The following is a 20,067-nucleotide window of genomic DNA, read 5'->3' as shown; positions in this document are numbered from 1 at the left end:
TTCCATAAGCATATCTGAAATATATACTAGAATGCAAAGCCCAGAAACTGTGCTTTTAGTTCTGAAAATTTATCCAGTTCTGAAGTTTTTTATGTTTTCCATTTTCTAATAACCCCTCTAATTACAAAATGTCATTAATTTTATTTTATTTTTTTAAACATCTTTATTGGAGTATAACTGTTTTACAATAGTGTGTTAGTTTTTCCTTTACAACAAAGTGAATCGGTTATACATATACATAAGTTCCCATATCTCTTCCCTCTTGCATCACCCTCCCTCCCACCCTCCCTATCCCACCCCTCTAGGTGGTCACAAAGCACAGAGGTGATCTCCCTGTGCTATGTGGCAGCTTCCCACTAGCTATCTAATTTACGTTTGATAGTGTATATATGTCCCTGCCACTCTCTCACTTCGTCACAGCTTACCCTTCCCCCTCCCCATATCCTCAAGTCCATGCTCTAGTAAGTCTGTGTTTTATTCCCATCCTACCACTAATCTCTTCAATGTCATTAATTTTAGATATACTATAGTTTGGAAAATTCCATTCATCTGGTGCTTCTGTTTACCATTAATATATTATTCATTGCAGATATCACCATTATATGAAGTACACATTAATTAATTCTCCATTTTAATTAATCAGTTAAATTTAATTCTCCACAGCAATTCTCTATTTTAATCATATAAATCACTTAAAATTTGTATGCATCTATACCCTGAGAAAACCATAATTCAAAAAGAGTCATGTACCAAAATGTTTATTGCAGCTCTATTTACGATAGCCAGGACATGGAAGCAACCTAAGTGTCCATCAACAGATGAATGGATAAGGAAGATGTGGCACATATATACAATGGAATATTACTCAGCCATAAAAAGAAATGAAACTGAGTTATTTGTAATGAGGTGGATAGACCTGGAATCTGTCATACAGAGTGAAGTAAGTCAGAAGGATAAAAACAAATACCGTATGCTAACACATATATATGGAATCTAAAAAAAAAAAAAAAAGTCATGAAGAGATTAGTGGTAGGATGGGAATAAAACACAGACCTACTAGAGCATGGACTTGAGGATATGGGGAGGGGGAAGGGTAAGCTGTGACGATGTGAGAGAGTGGCAGGGACATATACACACTACCAAATGTAAATTAGATAGCTAGTGGGAAGCTACAGCATAGCACAGGGAGTTCACCTCTGTACTTAGTGACCACCTAGAGGGGTGGGATAGGGAGGGTGGGAGGGAGGGTGACAAAAGAGGGAAGAGTTATGGGAACATATGTATATGTATAACTGATTCACTTTGTTGTAAAAGAGAAACTAACACACTATTGTAAAACAGTTATACTCAAATAAAAATGTTAAAAAAAAATTGGTATGCATCATTTCAAGTTTGATAAAATTATGTTTGCTATTTTTAAATAGCATTATTTTATTCTAGTTATAAATTAAATATATGAGCAATGTTGAAAATTTGAAAATACAGAAAACCAAATGAATAAAAATCGCTTATATGACTGGTACTCTTCATATATTAGTGTACCTGATTTCTGTTGAAGTAACCCATTATGGGATTCAAATGAAATTGGCTCTAACTCCACCAGTATATTGTTGTTTCTCCTCTTCAGCTCCAAAACCAAGAGCATTATCTATACAATGCATCCCATTGTGCCACAAGGTTTTATGAAAGCCTTTGCCAGTGAGAGCTTACATCACAGTTCCACGCGGAAAACAACAAAAATTGAATACTACACCCGAGTACCTGAGATATTTTGTGTATTCAAAATGACACTAATTCTCCTTTTAAAAGACAGACCACTTTTCCATACTTTGTGCTTTTGCAAGAATACATATTTGACAGGGATATTGATAATTCAATTCTTTCCCTATTTTTTTCATACCCTTTAGCATTGAGAATGCAAAGTGACAGATTAGCTATTTATTATATCACTATATAATTTACTATAACACTAATAAGACATATCTGCAGAAGTTTTATTTCTGGGCTCGCTATTCTGTTCCACTGATCTCTGTGTCTATTTTAATGCCAATATCATAATGTTTTATTATCATAGCTTTGTAATATGGCTTGAAATCAGGAAGTGTGAAACCTCCAGCTTTGTTCTTCTTTTTAAAGATTATTTTAGGTAATCAGGGTCTTTTGTAGTTCCATAAAAATTTTAGGATTGTTTGTTCTATTTCTATAACAAATGCCGTTTGAATTCTGATAGGGATTGCATTGAGTTTATAATTTGCTTTGGGTATTATGTACATTTTAAAAATATTAATTCATCTAATCCATGAGCATGGAATATATTTCCATTCATTTGTGTCTTCTCCCATTTCTTTCATCAAACATCAATCTTATAATTTTCATTGTACAGGTCTTTCACCTCCTTGGTTATTTTATTTATTTATTTATTTATTTATATATTTCAATATTTTTAGTGGTATATTTAAACATACAGAATCATTTTGATAAGTTTTACTATAGAATATATCATTTTAAAAGCTTTTGTTATTTTTCCTTGGTTTCCTGATTATAAAATAATTCTGTATTTTGGGGGTCAGATAATTAAATACTTAATGATTTATCCTTCTTTGCTTAATATCTTACTCTATTTGAAATAATTTACTACATGTTATAAAAATAATGAATGTCAAGCAGGGTTAAGGACAAACACTATAAATGATATGCTGTAGGTTCAGAAAATAAAAGAAAGGAAGATAAATAAGTATAACAAAACATAAACAGACTCACAGATACATAGAACAAACTAGTGGTTGCCAGAAAGGAGGAGGAATAGGGCAATGAGTAAAATACGTGAAGAGGGTTAAAAGGTACAAACTACCAGATATGTGTGTGTATATTTACATACATATATATATATATATATATATATATATATATATATATGTCACAGGGTGTAATGTACAGCACAGGGAATATAGTCAATAATAATAACTTTGTGTGGTACATGATCTATAAAAATATTGAATCCCCATGTTGTTATGTGAAATTAATATAATATTATATGTCAACTATACTTCTAGTAGAAAAAATAAAAAGGAAAGAAAAGAAATGCAAAGATATAAAGAAAAAAAGATTAAAATTTACAGGCATAGGTCTATGAGGATTCTAGAATCTTGGTGATTCCCAAGACTCTTGACTTCTCATAACATAGTAGACATGGACCAGGGAGTCTGATTGGGTTATGCTCTAGGAGAAGGACATTAAATACACTTCGTAGGGAGGGAAAGTAGAAAACTAGACTAAGCCAGAAGACTCTGAGCTTTGCAATCAAGGTTACAGTCCTGGTGTGAAAATCATGCAGTTTTCATTTAGATGCTAAATACTTGGCAAGTTTGCACATCAGCATTGGGTTCAGCCAGAGGTCAAGGAGCCTTAGCTGGTGAGGCACTTCATTGCTAGGCTACTTGAAGGAAAACAGCCAGAGATATCCCAGGCAAATGTTGCTTTTTTTCATGACAGTGGTTCCAATCTGATGTTCCTTCCAACTCTTAGCTTATTTCTCCAGACCATTTACTTATTTTTAAAATCAGTTCCTTTTCTTGAAATATGATTTAAAGTCATTCACAAAATGTGTAAATGCCCGTACTTATGTGTATTAAAATATTTGGGAGAGCAGGAGAAGACTTCTATTCTATCTGATCCATACGATTGTAACATGGTCTTAAGCAGTGTATATTCATAACGAGTGTCATTATCTGATGGGACATGCTTTCCCTTTATCTCTTTCATTATTTAGAATTTCTGAAATTATTGATAGTTCTTTATTTTATCAGATGGAGTTACTTCCTGACAGAGTATTCTAATTCACTTGAGAATATTTTACCAGTAAAAGTTATATGCTCAGGATCAATTCGGGTAGCAAAATGCTAATTGAGAACAATGTACTGAAGTTCTGTTATTACAAGTAATTCACCTTTCACACTATATCTAGGGTTTTTCATCTTGAGACATTGCGGCAGTTCAGCAAGATTTGTTGAGAAATAAAGTATGTAATTTTGACCTATGGGTTAAAACATAGGAGAGGGTAGTTTAAAGGATGAGTGAATTCAGAAGAGAGAACTAAAATCCCCAAATCATAGGGAACACAGTTCAGGATGACAGACTATAATAATGTGCTTATGTTAGTTGCCTTGAAGAACCTCACTGAAATTCTAAAAATAGGGAACGGTATTAATAGTTGACGAAAAAAAAAGAAAAGAAAGAAAAAAAAGCTAACATTTTTTATTATGAATGAAAAACAAGACTGATAGAAAAAGTTGATGTCAACCTAATGTAGACTGAAGAGGGGCTATTATAGAAATGATGATGATGATAATAATGATATTTCAAGTTGAATCCTGGAAAAATCATAGACTCATTGATCAGACTGATATGAGAAAGACCATGCTTATATTAATGGGATTATTTATGCAAGGATAAAATGATGTGTGTCATTGCATTAATTAGTGCACAAGGAGTGATTAAAAGAAGAATCTGGCCTGCTGATATGCTTATGGGCTCAGGTGGGAGATTATCTCCTCATATGAAGAATGTGCTATGGGAGAATCCTAAAAATGATACAGGGAGACTAGCCTTCTCCCCTATGATGTAGAAAGCTACATGCTCCCAACCAAACAATGACAAATTCACAAATTTGTTTTGAACCCTTTAGAAAGTAGACTGTAACCAAGTAGCTCAAAATCTAAGGAGAGTTGGTGCCTGCAGGAAGAAAGGAGACGCAAGTACATGCTCACCTGGGACGAACATAACTGAACACCTATAAAAAGAGTTTATCTTGAATATCTGAAAAGTTAGTGTGGTCCGGTGCAAATGGATAAGACAGTGTGAAACCCCCAGGGGCTGCAGAGATTAGAAATGTACAGAGGAATTCCACAAAACACTCATGAGATGAGAAAGAATCCCGAAGTATCCATTCTAGTGAAGAATTTGGGGGAGGGAGGGAAATAGCAGTTCAGGAGAGCTAAGAAACCATGCCTAGATCCTTCTTTCACTTTTCCACTACAGAATAAATGCACTGCTGCCCTTAAGGCATTGGTGAAAACGGACTGGAGCTGGAAGAAGACAGCAGGGGAGCTTGGGGGGGGCGCAAAATTAGTACTGAATCCACAACTAGAACCAGGAAACCATAGGAAAACAGAGATCACACTCTCAAAATCCAGGGACATGCATAAACCTACAACGAAGTCGTTGTCAGAATAACATAGATACATACCGACCTCCACAGACAAGGGAAAATGCTTTGGAGAGAAATTAATGGGAGAATTCAGCTGGGAACTGGCTAGAGAGAAACAAGCAGACAGAAACCCTCTGCGACCAGATTTGCATCCAAGTTCCCGACAGTGTAAATCTTCTGAATATCCTCAGCTCACTTTTTCGAGGTTCTTTGCTCTCAGGTAGTTTAATCACTCTGGACATCCTTTTAAGTATTTTGGTTGCTTTTATAAATGTCACTCTTTAAAGGAGTTGCATTTTTTTCTAGTTTTTTTAATGAAACTCTTGTTCTTCTATGAATTATTCCAGTACGTTTGCAAGCAGGGGTCTTGGAACATGATTTAAAATCTAGCACAATTTACATTTTCCTTGCCATTATTTCTCATATCATTTGTTTTATTTGTTATATAATTTATTTTGCCTTCTGGCTTACTTTAGAATTATCTGGCTTATCATTTTCTTTCATTTTATTTTTAATATACTGACTATGCTTTTTTGTCCCATATACTATTTCATTCAAAAAATATATATGGGGATTTCCTATTTTATTGGAAGCAGTGTTAAATAAATACGGTTCTTTCACGAGTAAATCTTCATTCTAGGGGCAAAGAACAGGCCATGCAAAAATAAAAAATTTATGTTCTCACACAACATTTTGGGGATAAATACCTATTTAAAATGCATGAGGTTATTGAAGAGCACTTTCACAGATATCAGGGAAACAAATTTTAAATTTGTAAATCTTTACTCTGAAACATTAAGGAAGTTTTTTATAACCTGTGCAAGGTCATTAAAAACCAGTATGCTACACTCCTCACAAGTTTGTTTCAAAATAAGAATAGCAAAAACATATCATTGTTTTTTCTTCCTTTACAGAAGTATTTGTTAAAGGTCACTTTTAATCAGTCAAAAAAAAAAAAAAAAAATTGAAAGACCTGGAGAGATAGTTACTTAAAGATGATACACTATTTCTTCAAGCCATTGACACATCAAAGGATTCTGTAACATTCCAATTACACATAGTAATAGGCTACAGATATATATTTTTTCCCCACAGTTATTAAATAAATTCAAAAATGATAAATTAAAAGCAGAAAATCCAACAGGATGGAATGACAGCTGCAGACAGGTAACATTGGGTAACAAAGTCAGGCATGGAGTGTTGTGTGTGGCATGTCTCCTCACAGCATGCCAGCTAAGGCATTGGCACAGCCTTTTCACACCAGAAACTCTGGTCTGAGTTGCCAGGTGCAACCCCCTGTGAGCCAGTGAAACCAGACTAAGCACAAAGGAAAAGAAAAAGGTGGGCTTTATCCAATCAGTTGAAGTTCTTCACAGAAAAAAAAGCTGACCTTCTCCCACCCACCTCCACCAACAAAGAAAAAGAGGGAATTCTGTTAGCAAATGCCCTTTGTACTTAAACTGCAGCATCAACTCTTCCTTGTGTCTTCAACATGACAGCCTGAGATGACAGTCTTTACAATCTGACCGTGGTTGACCGTGGGTAACCAAAACTACAGAGAGCCAAACCACAGATCCTTTGTACTGCATGCCTGGAGGCTATAACCAGATTTCACCAGTAAGGAAGTGTGGTTAGACTGGGGTCTCCATCTTCAACAGACATGATCCAGATAACTCTTCTTTCAAGCAGAGTTTGGGCTAGACTGCAGCCGTGTGGCTGAGAGTGTCTTGGTGCTCCTGCCTCGTGTCATTGCAGAGCCTCTGAGGTGAAAGAGCATGTTCAGAACATTGGACCACCAGAGACCTCCCAGCCCCACATAACATCAACCGGCAAGAGATCTCCCAGAGATCTCCACCTCAACACTAAGACCCAGCTCGACTGAACAAACAGCAAGCTCCAGTGCTCAACAACCCATGCCAAACTACTAGTCAGACAGGAACACAACCCCACCCATGAGCAGAGAGGCTGCCTAAAACCATACTAAGTTTACAGATACCCCAAAACACAATGCCAGACATGGCCCACCCCATCAAAAAGAAAAGATCCAGCCCCACTCACCAGAACACAGGCACCAGTCCCCTACACCAGGAAGCCTACAAAAGCCACTCAACACACCTCACCCACTGGGGGCAGACACCAAAAACAATGTGAACTACAAACTTGCAGCCTGAGAAAAGGAGACCTCAAACACAGGAAGTTAACAAAATGAGAAGACAGAAATATGCAGCAGAGGAAGTAGCAAATTAAAAATGTACCAGGATAAACAGATGAAGAGGAAATAGGCAGTCTACCTGAAAAAGAATTCATAGTAATGATAGTAAAGGTGATCCAAAATCTTGGAAATAGAATGGAGAAGATACAAGAAAGGTTTAACATGGACTTAGAAGAATGAAAGAGCAAACAAACAATGATGAAAAACACAATAAATGAAATAAAAATTCTCTAGAAAGAATTAATAGCAGAGTAACTGAGGCAGAAGAATGGATATGGGACCTGGAAGAAAAAATAGTGGAAATAACTACGACAGAGCAGAATAAGGAGAAAAGAATGAAAAGAATTGAGGACAGTCTCAGAGACTTCTGGGACAACATTAAAAGTACCAACATGCAAATTGTAGGGGTCCAAGAAGTAAAAGAGAAAAAGAATGGGTCTGAGAAAATATTTGAAGAGAATTATAGTTGAAAATTTCCCTAACATGGGAAAGGTAATATCAATGAAGGCCAGGAAGTGCAGAGAGTCTCATACAGGATAAATCCCAGGAGAAACATACCAAGACAAATATTAATCAAACTATCAAACATTGAATACAAAGAAAAAATATTAAAAGCAGCAAGGGAAAAGCAACAAATAACATACAAGGGAATCCCCAAAAGGTTAACAGCTGATCTTTCAGCAGAAACTCTCCCTTTCAGCAGAAGGGAGTGGCAGGACATATTTAAAGTGATGAAAGGGAAACACCTACAACCAAGATTACTCTACCCAGCAAGGATCTCATTCAGATTTGACGGAAAAATTAAAACCTTTACAGACAAGCAAAAGTTAAGAGAATTCAGCGCCACCAAACCAGCTTTACAACAAATGCTAATGGAACTTCTCTAGGCAGGAAACACAAGAGAAGGAAAAGACTACAAAAACAAACCCAAAACAATTAAGAAAAATGGTAATAGGAACATACATAGCGATAATTACCTTAAATGTAAATGGATTAAATGATCCAACCAAAAGTAATAGACTGGCTGAATGGATACAAAAACAAGACCGATATAAATGCTCTCTACATGAGACCTATGAATGCATACAGAGTGAAAGTGAGGGGATGGAAAAAGATATCCTATGCAAATGGAAACCAAAAGAAAGCTGGAGTAGCAATTCTCATATCAGAAAAAAATAGACTTTAAAAAAAAGACTATTACAAGAGACAAAGAAGGACACTACATAATGATCCAGGGATCAAACTAAGAAGAATATTTTACAATTGTAAATATTTATGCATCCAACATAGGAGTACCTCAATACATAAGGGAAATGCTAACAGCCATAAAAAGGGGAAATAGACAATAACAAAATCATAGTAGGGTACTTTGTCAACTTTCACCAATGGACAGATCATCCAAAATGATAATAAATAAGGAAACACAAATTTTAAATGACATGTTAGACAAGATGGACTTAATTGATATTTATAGGACATTCCATCCAAAAACAACAGAATACACTTTCTTCTCAACTGCTCATGGAACATTCTCTAGGATAGATCATATCTTGGGTCACAAATCAAGTCTTGGTAAATTTAAGAAAGTTGAAATCTTGTCAAGTATCTTTTCTGACCAAAATGCTATGAGACTACACATCAATTACAGGGAAGAAAAACTAAAAAATAAGAACACATGGAAGCTAAACAATACATTACTAAATAACCAAGAGATCACTGAAGAAATCAAAAAGGAAATCAAAAACAACCTAGAAATGACATTGAAAACATGATGACCCAAAACCTATGGGATTCAGCAGAAGCAGTTCTAAGATGGAAGTTTATAGCAATACAATCCTACCTCAAGAAACAAGAAAAAGCTCAAACAACCTAACCTGACACCTAAAGTAATTATAGAAAGAAGAAAAAAAGAAACCCCAAAGTTAGCAGAAGGAAAGAAACCATAAAAATCAGATCAGAAATAAATGAAAAAGAAATGAAGGAAACAATCACAAAGATCAGTAAAACTAAAAGTTGGTTCTTTGAGAACATAAACAAAATTGATAAACCATTAGCCAGACTCATCAGGAAAAAAGGAGAAAAGACTCAAATCAACAGAATTAGAAATGAAAAAAGAGAAGTAAAAACTGACACTGCAGAAATACAAGGGATAATGAGAGATTACTAGAAGCAATTATATGACAAAAATGGACAACCTGGAAGAAATGGACAAATTCTTAGAAAAGCACAACATTTCGAGACTGAAACAGGAAGAAATAGAAAATATAAACAGACCAATCACAAGCACTGAAATTGAAACTGTGATTAAAAATCTTCCAAAAAAGAAAGCCCAGGACCAGATGGCTTCACAGGTGAATTCTATCAAACATTTAGAGAGGAGCTAACACCTATCCTTCTGAAACTCTTACAAAATATAGCAGAGGGAGGAACACACTCAAACTCATTCTATGAGACCACCATCACCCCAATACAAAGATGTCACAAAAAAGAAAACTACAGGCCAATATCACTGATGAACATAGATGTAAAAATCCTCAAGAAAATACTAGCAAACGGAATCGAACAACACATTAAAAGGATCATAAAACATGAGCAAGTGGGGTTTATCCCAGGAATGCAAGGATTCTTCAATATATGCAAATCAATCAATGTGTTAAACCATATTAACACACTGAAGGAGAAAATCCATATGATTACAACACTCTGACATAAATCACAGCAAGATCCTTTTTGACCCGCCTCCTAGAGAAATGGAAATTAAACCAAAAATAAACAAATGGGACCTAATGAAACTTAAAAGCGTTTGCACAGCAAAGGAAACCAGAAACAAGATGAAAAGATAACCCTCAGAATGGGAGAATATATTTGTAAACAAAGCAGCTGGCAAAGTATTAATCTCCTAAGTATACAAGCAGCTCATGCAGCTCAATATCAAAAAATAAACAACCCAATCCAAAAATGGGCAGAAGACCTAAATAGACATTTTTCCAAATAAAATATACAGATTGCCAACAAACACGTGAAAGAATGCTCAATATCACTAATCATTAGAGATATGAATATCAAAACTACAATGAGGTATCACCTCACACCAGTCAGTCTGGCCATCATCAAAAAATCTACAAACAATAAATGCTGGAGAGGGTGTGGAGAAAAGGGAACCCTCTTGCACTGTTGGTGGGAATGTAAATTGATACAGCCACTATGGAGAAAAGTATGGATGTTCTTTAAAATACTAAAAACTAGAACTACCATATCACCTAGCAATGCCACTACTGGGCATCTACCCTGAGAAAACCATAATTCAAAAAAGTCATGTACCACAATGTTCATTGCAGCACTATTTACAATAGCCAGGACGTGGAAGCAACTTAAGTGTCCACTGACAGATAAATGGATAAAAAACATGTGGCACATATATACCATGGAATATTACTTAGCCATAAAAAAGAAATGAAATTGAATTATTTGTAGTGGGTTGGATTGACCTAGAGTCTGTCATACAGAGTGGAGTAAGTCAGAAAGAGAAAAATAAATACCGTATGCTAACACATATATATGGAATCTAAAAAAAAAAAAAAAAGGTTATGGAGGGACTAGGAACAGGACAGGGATTTAGATGCAGACATAGAGAATGGACTTGAGGACATGGGGAGGGGGAAGGGTAAGCTGGGACAAAGTGAGAGAGTGGCATGGAGTTATATACACTACCAAATGTAAAATAGATAGCTGGTGAGAAGCAGTCACATAGCACAGGGAGATCAGCTCAGTGCTTTGTGACCACCTAGAGGGGTGGGATAGGGAGGGTGGGAGGGAGACACAAGAGGAAGGGGATACAGGGTTATATGTATACATATAGCTGATTCACTTTGTTATAAAGCAGAAACTAATACACCATTGTAAAGCAACTATACTCCAATAAAAATGTTAAAGAATAAAAAACAAAACAACAATGTCAGGCACAGCCACAGTTAGAGATAGAGTTTGAGTTGAGACCTGAGTGACAGTAAGTAGCCCTTCTAGGACTTGAGAGCGGGGTTTGTAGGTAGTAGCAAGAGCAAGTATCAATACCAATACCAGGGGCAGGGATTAGCTTGGAAAGTTCAAATATACTGAAGAAAACTAATGTGGCTGGCTTCTGGTAAGACGAATTCGTTGTTGGTAGAGAGAAAAAGAGATAATTAAGCCCTGCATTACTGTGCTCTGATCTGGCCCCTGCTAACTTCTCCAACCATGTGTCCTACCACTCTCCTCCTTGCTTCTTGCATATGTCTGTCATCTCTGTTAATGTCACTCAAGCAAAAATGCTAGGCATCTTGAAATTCTCACATTCTCCCCCTCTGCTCCCAGCTCTATCAATTAGTGACTCATTTTCTCCACTGTGACCTCTGATTCTCATCTGTATGAATGCTTCTCCAATTTCCATCTTGTTTCTCAAGATGGAACACAATCATTGTGAGATTTATCCCATTTCCTCATAGGGTTCCATTTAACTGAGAAGGAAGTTTTTTCATTCCTAAGGTATCTTACATTTGAAACATCAACATCTGATGAGAACTTACGAATTACTAGAAACTGTTCAAAGCACTTCACCTTTATTAAGATCTTAAATCTTCTTGATATCTCAAAGTGTTAAATGTAATTAATATGCATATATCACAGGTGAGGAATCTGAGGTGCAGGGATGCGAACTTATTTTCCAAAATTCATACAACGAGTGAGGGATGCAGCCACGATTTAGAACAAGATACCTTACTCTAGACCCCATGATTTTGATCAATATACCTTAAGTCCTTTCCCTTGCTGCATGCTTCTACCTTACCCCCAACCAAGTTTTAGCCATAAAATAAAGAAACATAAGAAAAAAGTGTCATTTCTAATGGAGATTCTGGTTAGCTTTGCTTTGCTGAGGTCAATTAAAAAGTTCAAACGTGTAATTAATCGTAATTTAGTATGCAACATATTTAGTCTATGGGATAAGAGTGATTTTGATGATTGCTTGTCCTCCTTAAGCGTGATTATCCAGCTCATCTTGCTCCACAGCGAGGCCACTCTTACATCACTATGTATAATATTTAAGCATTCAGCACTGAGCCTAACAATTTTCTTTACCAATACCAGAGATGCAAGAGCCACTACATAGCAATTTGTCATAGGAAGTGAGCTCAACATTTTCTAGCTACTTCAAAAAGAAACTCCCACATAGCTGAGTGTTGGCTGTATAATTCTTTTCTGAATACTACAACCCCAGAGCTCCTAATTCAAGTGTAGAGATTTGGGGAGAGAGAAAATGAGATTTTCTACATCCTGCAAGTTTGTTGATTAGCTCTGTTTTTAAAAGCTTAGCTGTGGTGAACTTAAAATTGTTCTTTCAAGTTCAGTGGATCTTAGAGTTAGTCAAACTGTATCCTAGAATCTGAGTGTAGATCACTTGCAAACTTTAGTTTCTGTTTGTGTGTGTTGTGAGCTTTCCCCATATTTCATATATTCATATACATTTTATAGTTATTGGAATAGTGTTTGCTAGATACTAATAGTAACTGCCATTTATAACCAGAAATCTTAGTTACATAATCTAACCATAAACATGATCAGTGTTTAAATATAAAGTTAGAGTTTTAAACTTTTGTAGAAATCATAATCATTGGACTTCAATATTCAACCACTATTCATTCACTGATTTCAAGTAATAAAGGGTTTATTTTTCACTTTGGAGGACCACGAAAATCTAATAATTCATTTCATGGTGAAAACTTGGATGGAAAACTTTTTTATCAGACATATCTTTCTATTTTGCTTTTTATTATCTATCTATCTACCTATTTATCTATCATCTATCTATCCATCTATGTTGCCATCATCTTTTCATCCATACATTTATTTATGTTAGCCTACATCTTTATTAACACAATTCTCAGTATTGTAAACTTATGACATAAGCTTTTTGCCCACCTTAATGCAAATACAACCACTGGTGATAAAGACATCATGATAGGCAATAATAACCCCTCTTCCTAGTGTCTTCCAAAGTAACTTGGTCATAGTACGAATTTTTCCTAATGTTGCCCGATGAATTAATTTCTGATATTTTTCTAATAAAATTGCAAAGGCTATCAACAGTTTAATATACCAGACAAATTAGTTCATCTAAATGAACTGGTGGAAAAAGATGAGTTTCTACAGGAGGATTTGGAAAATCTCATTTCATATTTCCTTTAGATATTTTAGATTAGTTTTTTTAAGTTTTTATTCATTCATTTAACAAATATTATTGAATAATGACTTGGTGCTAGTCACTTTTGCAGTGACTGGGTATTGAGGAAAAGAAATAAACAAACAAATCCAGAAGTCAATCACTATGCTGTACACCTAAAACTAATACAATATTATAATTCAACTATACTTCAATTTAAAAATGAAAATACATGAATGAACATGCATACACACAAAAAAAATATTTAACATGTTTTGTACAGGTGCACATGTTACCATCCTGTTGTATGTGATGCCATAATGGAGGGGGCATTAGGTACAGTGGAGTCTAGAAGCACCAAGAACTGGGGGGGGTTAAGCGTGGCTACATTCATGAGCAGGTAGAGGAAAGCCCCTTATTCCGGTCACTCTTTAGAAGCTGGCAGCTACAAAGAGAAGACAGCAAAGATCTTAGGGTGAAAGGCCAGAAAAGAAAAACAAAAGAATGTACGCATGTGCTCTTCTAGATTTTATACTCTAGTTTAATAAGAAGACAGTTCACAAGTAATGTGTGTGTGTGTGTGTGTGTGTGTGTGTGTGTATGTAGAGAAATAAAACATGATAGGGGAAAGTTAAAGCTGCATTGTCATAATCTTTAATATGATCAGCATGATTTTGGGGTAAAGTTGTGAAAGAAAGGAGGAAATAGAAGAGCAGTTCAAGGTATTAGATTAAAATCTTGTGTTTTTATCTTACAGTTAAGGCACAAATTATATTCATAGTTGTGGCTTACTGTCATATTCTACAAGATAATTCATATCAATAAAAAGGATAGATTTATAGGAACTATCATATAATCAGTTGATAAGAAAATTAATTGCTTGGTTACCATCATAATTTTAGAGAGGATAAAAAGATCTTTCACTTTCTCACAAGCTCTCTTTTTTAATCTGATTTTATGTCCGAGGCAAAGTAGTACATTGATTTCCCCAAGCAAATTGCTTATTCAGAGCTATGATGACAACTCTTCTGGCAGTCCTTAGATCAATGATAACTAATAGTTATCATTGTGTCTGTGTCTTTTTGACCTATTTGTTTACAAGCTATAGACACAGATCAGGCTATCTTTAGCCAAATAAAGTAATTTATGGGAAAGATATGGGATAGCCCATAGAATCAAAGGAAAGGCTATAGTTAGCAATTCTTGAGCAGGTCTGAAACAGGAGAAACCTGTAGTTTATTATAAATCAATGGGCAGTCTCCCTAGAAAACAAAGATAGGAGGATTTACCTAAATGAATGACTCAACACACTTGTATTTTTTTGTAGGGACTGTAAAAACAGCGGAGTCCTGTCTCATTCTTCTTCGAGTTAAGCCCCCTGCACCCTAACACCTCATTAGCTCAAAGGTTGTGAAAATTAAAAACAATGAGATAGTTTTGAGATTAAAGCTGGAATTAAGCTGCACCTTTTTACTTTTATACATATTATACATTATGAAGAAACCGTCGGTGGTGGATTATGGTGAGGAGAATCAGTGAAATGTAATGTTTTCAATGTTTTATTTATCTTTATGTCCTCCTTCTATTATGTTCTTTACTCAATGGTAATATGTTATTCTAAATATCTTGCAGTTAACTCATTCTTTCAAAACAACTAATCAAAAATACAAATGATCTTGTTCTCATCTCTCTTCCCTCATTCTACTCGTCACATTTTCTAAACAAGGTCTATAGTACTATTTTAGATCCTAATGGGCAAACCTAAATTCTAAAACACAATGTCAAGAACTGGGTCTCTGTCAACAGAATTTCAATATTTATTCACTTGCAAATATTTATGGTATGTAGTTGAATATGCTGAAGTGTATTTGTGTGTGCTTGATGCATATCATTCTCTCATTTTAGTATCAATACTTTAACTATTCCTATTTACTGATATATTTAATCACATCATTCAAAGTTTACAGTACAATACTGTAACTAAATTATAACTTCTCTAACTTTTGTTTCGGATTATAGCACCCTAATCTCCCAATCTCTTAATACTCCATCACATCAGCATACACTAGAACAGTCTTATCTAGTCTGTGTCTTTGACATGATTGGTCACCACAACCTCAGTATGTCATCAGTCCTAGGTTTTCTCATTGACCGAATCTGATGTTGGTTCTTCTGCTTGTTGGAAAAGGTAATAATTTAATCAAAGCAGTTTTAAAGAGAAAGAGCTAGAACAAAATCAAGAACTAGATTAAGAATGAGAAAAAGGCAGGAGAGAGAGAATGATTAGAGATAATGAAACATTTCCCTTATTTAAAGTAGCAATAGAATGAGGATGATTAGGGATATATCTATTAGGAATCAGATCTCTTTCTTGCAGACATAAGAACTTTCTGGCAAATTGACCGTGAATTCCAGAACTAATAAAACTAAGAATTTTATTAGTCTCCTAATTATTTGTTTTATATGACAAGTTATTTTCCATCATATTTGTTTCTTTTGGTTTTTCTTCAGCTTGCAGATATTTTTGACCCACTTCATTTAACATTTTACTGCTCAACATTTTATCATTTGATATAATTTAATATAGTTTAATATTTAGAAACATGATCTATCCATTCAAAATTATTAATTACTTTTATATATGCATTTATTTCTAGATACCCCAGTTCTCTGCCTTTTCATTCACTTTTTAGTTTTTCCTCTCAAATTCTTTACTTCTCTTTTCACCTTCTCCTTCCCCCTTTCCCTCTTCCCTCCTCCCCCCTCTCATGTTCTCCATCTCTGTCTCTCTCACTTATTATTTTAAAGAAGCTCTGATGTGGGCAAGAGAGAGACATCTTTCCAATTTATTCCTCAGCTGATGATGAAATATGCCTACAGGTGATACTAGATTGTGGCAGCAAAATAATCTGGAGAGAAAAATGAAGAATCACATTTCCTGCTGTCACTGTTTATGACAATGGCCTTGCCAAAGTAGTTTACTGGAGCTGATGTCTAAGACAAACTATACACATGCAAAGCCATCTTTACTTTAACATCAGAGTGCAGGGGAGGGAAGACGTCAATCTTCAGGTTTGCTTTGGAAAAAATTTTTTTTCAAGTTCCACCCACTCCTCTATGATTAATGGTTAAGAAGGTAAATCTACTCTTCCATTTAAAAGTAAGTGCCTCAGGGTCAAAATTTAATTTCTCCCACTGGACTTTTTATAGGTACAAAATGGTCAAATGCTTTCTTGCTGAAAATAAATTGTGTGGGTCATGAAGAGCCTGATTTTTTCAGTGTATGTAGAACTGTAATTTCTACAGTTTTGTTTGTTTTAAGGAAATGAGGTTGCTGCATGAGAAGATTATGTGGACTGTCACATGTGACCAGGATGTTGGACTCAATGACTCACTGGTTAAACATAGGATTATGTTTATTTACCAAAATTGCTATAAATTTGTACAAGATATGGTGGCCTATATGTAGTAGACATGAAATAGTAAAATTAACAATTCCCCTGGAGAGCAGAATTTTGAGACTACAGAAATCGAGATTTTTTTTGAAGAGGAAAAAAAAAAATTGCTACTGTACCTCTTCCTAGACTTATCAGTTACTTTCATTATTTAAATTAATTTTTTGAAAATCCAGTGTACTGTATTAAAACATTTAATTACACTGTAACTTAAGGATAGCAATCAAATTATATAGATGATGTGAATACTCATAAGATCTTACTTTACTCCGTCCCTTTCCTGAGCCCTACTATCCTGATTAGATTGTCTACACGTCTCTGCTACTTAGATTCCAGGAACCAGGTGTCTTGTTCCTGTCTTTTCCAAGCCTAAGAAAACAGGATTTTTAAGTGTTGAAGGGTAGAATGGTATCCAGGAAGGAGTGCACCCCTCCCCAACAAGTGCCTTGGAAATAGCATTATGGTAAAATATATATGTCCTTCTGAAGAAAAGGTGGAGGAAAAACTCCTGAACTTGGTGTCACCAGGTACATTAACATTTTTCCTTCAAGATCTCACCTTCTCCGCATCAGACTTGTTACACTTTAAGATTTTATTCTTATGTAAAATCAACAAGATCAACACCATTACAGGTGACTCAAAGTACAGGGAAAACTCAAAGAGCAATGAGTTATTAGGGACCAGGGTATTCGGCCAGATGGGACCAGCTACACAATCTGGAGGAAGTGAATCCTCATGGGACAGCTTACTGGAAACAAAAAATACTTCACACATGCGACTATTATAAAAGTACCTTCCCCGGGCTTCCCTGGTGGCGCAGTGGTTGAGAGTCCACCTGCCGATGCAGGGCACAAGAGATTGTGCCCCGGTCCGGGAAGATCCCACATGCCGCGGAGCGGCTGGGCCCGTGAGCCATGGCCGCTGAGCCTGCGCGTCCGGAGCCTGTGCTCCGCAACGGGAGAGGCCACAGCAGTGAGAGGCCCGCGTACCGGAAAAAAAAGTACCTTCCTGTCATACCCGAATAAATACTGAATTCCATCTCCTTCCTCTCAACCACCGGGGACTTAATGTTTTCTTCTGATCAAAACTCTTTGCAAAATATTTGGCAAATATTTGATACATATTTGGCAAATATTTGATACATATTTATTGTTACTATTTTAAATCAACATCATAGTTCTTAGAGTCTATTATAATTAGTTATTGTTTTTACAAAAATCAAGTGATTATTTGTTCAAATAACTGAGTATGCATAGAAAATGATCTTCAAAATAAAAGAACAGAAAAAGCCATCTCAAACATAACTCTAAATCTCCCTGAGTTTGGGACAATGGTTTTGTCTATTTTTAATATGTATAAATAATGGGAAATCTCCCTGAAAAATTCAAAAGCCTTTTATTAACATTAAATATCTTTAAGAGAAAAAATTTGGAGGATTTAGTGTAAGTGAATCACAAACATGTGGATTAAATTTTCCACAAATTAATGCAAAATTTAAAAATTAAGTGGGAAATGTTTCAAAGAAATGTGCTTTGAGTTTTATTAACTAAAATTATGGTATAATTAGTGGCATCTTTTAGAGGACACAAACACAGTAAGTTGGTTTGTTTCTAATTCTACAGACATCGGTACACATTTTGGAATCAGACACACCCTGCCATGTACTAACTACGTAATTTTGAAGTTATTTTACTTCCCTGAGCTTCAATATTTTCATATGTACAATGGACTTAGTAATACATTTTTTTTTCTTTTTTTTTTGCGGTACGCGGGCCTCTCACTGTTGTGGCCTCTCCCGTTGCAGAGCACAGGCTCCAGACGCACAGGCTCAGGGGCCATGGCTCATGGGCCCAGCCGCTCCGCGGCACGTGGGATCTTCCCGGACCGGGACACGAACCCGTGTTCCCTGCATCTGTAGGCAGATTCACAACCACTGCACCACCAGGGAAGCCCTGGACTTAGTAATACTTAACTCACAGTGCTGTTGTGCTGATTCAGTAAAAGTGGTTAATTTATGCACAGCACTTGAGAGATATGTATATCTGTATTCATGAACGTATGTTTGAATGTGTGTAAATGTGTATATATGTGCTTTACATGTGTGAGCGTGTATGAGTATGCATGTGGTTGTTAGTGCATAGTGTTTATGAATGCGTGTGCAAGTATGTGTGTATGTGTGAGTGTGTATGTGTGCACAAGACTGTGGATGTGCGTGCTCATGCAAATGTGTGACAGGGTGCATATGAGTGTGTGAGTATGCACATGCACGTGTATTTACATACCCATGTGCTGGGTGCCTTTTTTCACCATAGAAATAATAGATTGTGAATTATAAATCAATTTGATCGAATGTGCAATATATTAACCTGGCATCTATATTGGAGTTTTTTCTTAACTTTGCTGACTTTTTAATTTGTTTGGTAAGAACACTTAGCATGAGATCTACATTCTTAATAAAGTTTAAGGATGTGATACAGTATTGTTGACTTTAGATACAAAGTTGTAGTGTAGATACCCAGAGCTTATTCATATTGCTTAATTGAACCTTTATGTCAATTAATTAGTAGCTCTCATTCCTCCCTCTCCCCATCCCCTGGAAGCCACAATTCCTCTCTTTGATTCTAGTAATCTGACTGTTTTCGATACCTCATATGCGTGGAATCACGTAGTATTTGTTTTTCTTTCACTGGTTTACTTTCTAAACTCTTTTCCTGACTCCACCTTCATTCCTAGCCAGTCAACTCCCACACTATCATCAAAGCTAGCTTTTTAACAAAATTTACCACTTGCCATAATCTTATAAAACATGGAAAGGAGTTTAGGATTTTGGGGGGAAGGAAATTTGAATTAATATATACTTCTCAAGGGCCATATTTATTTTGTTAAATGTTCATTGTCCAATTTTTAACACAGTACCTGGCATAAGTGGGGTGTGCAAAAGTATCTGTTGAATTGAATAATTAATTAAGAAAAGATATCTCCTTGAAGACCCAGCTTATCA

Source organism: Kogia breviceps, chromosome 5, assembly GCF_026419965.1.
Source record: "Kogia breviceps isolate mKogBre1 chromosome 5, mKogBre1 haplotype 1, whole genome shotgun sequence".
Taxonomy (NCBI): Eukaryota; Metazoa; Chordata; class Mammalia; order Artiodactyla; family Physeteridae; genus Kogia; species Kogia breviceps.
This window is presented reverse-complemented; position numbering follows the sequence as displayed.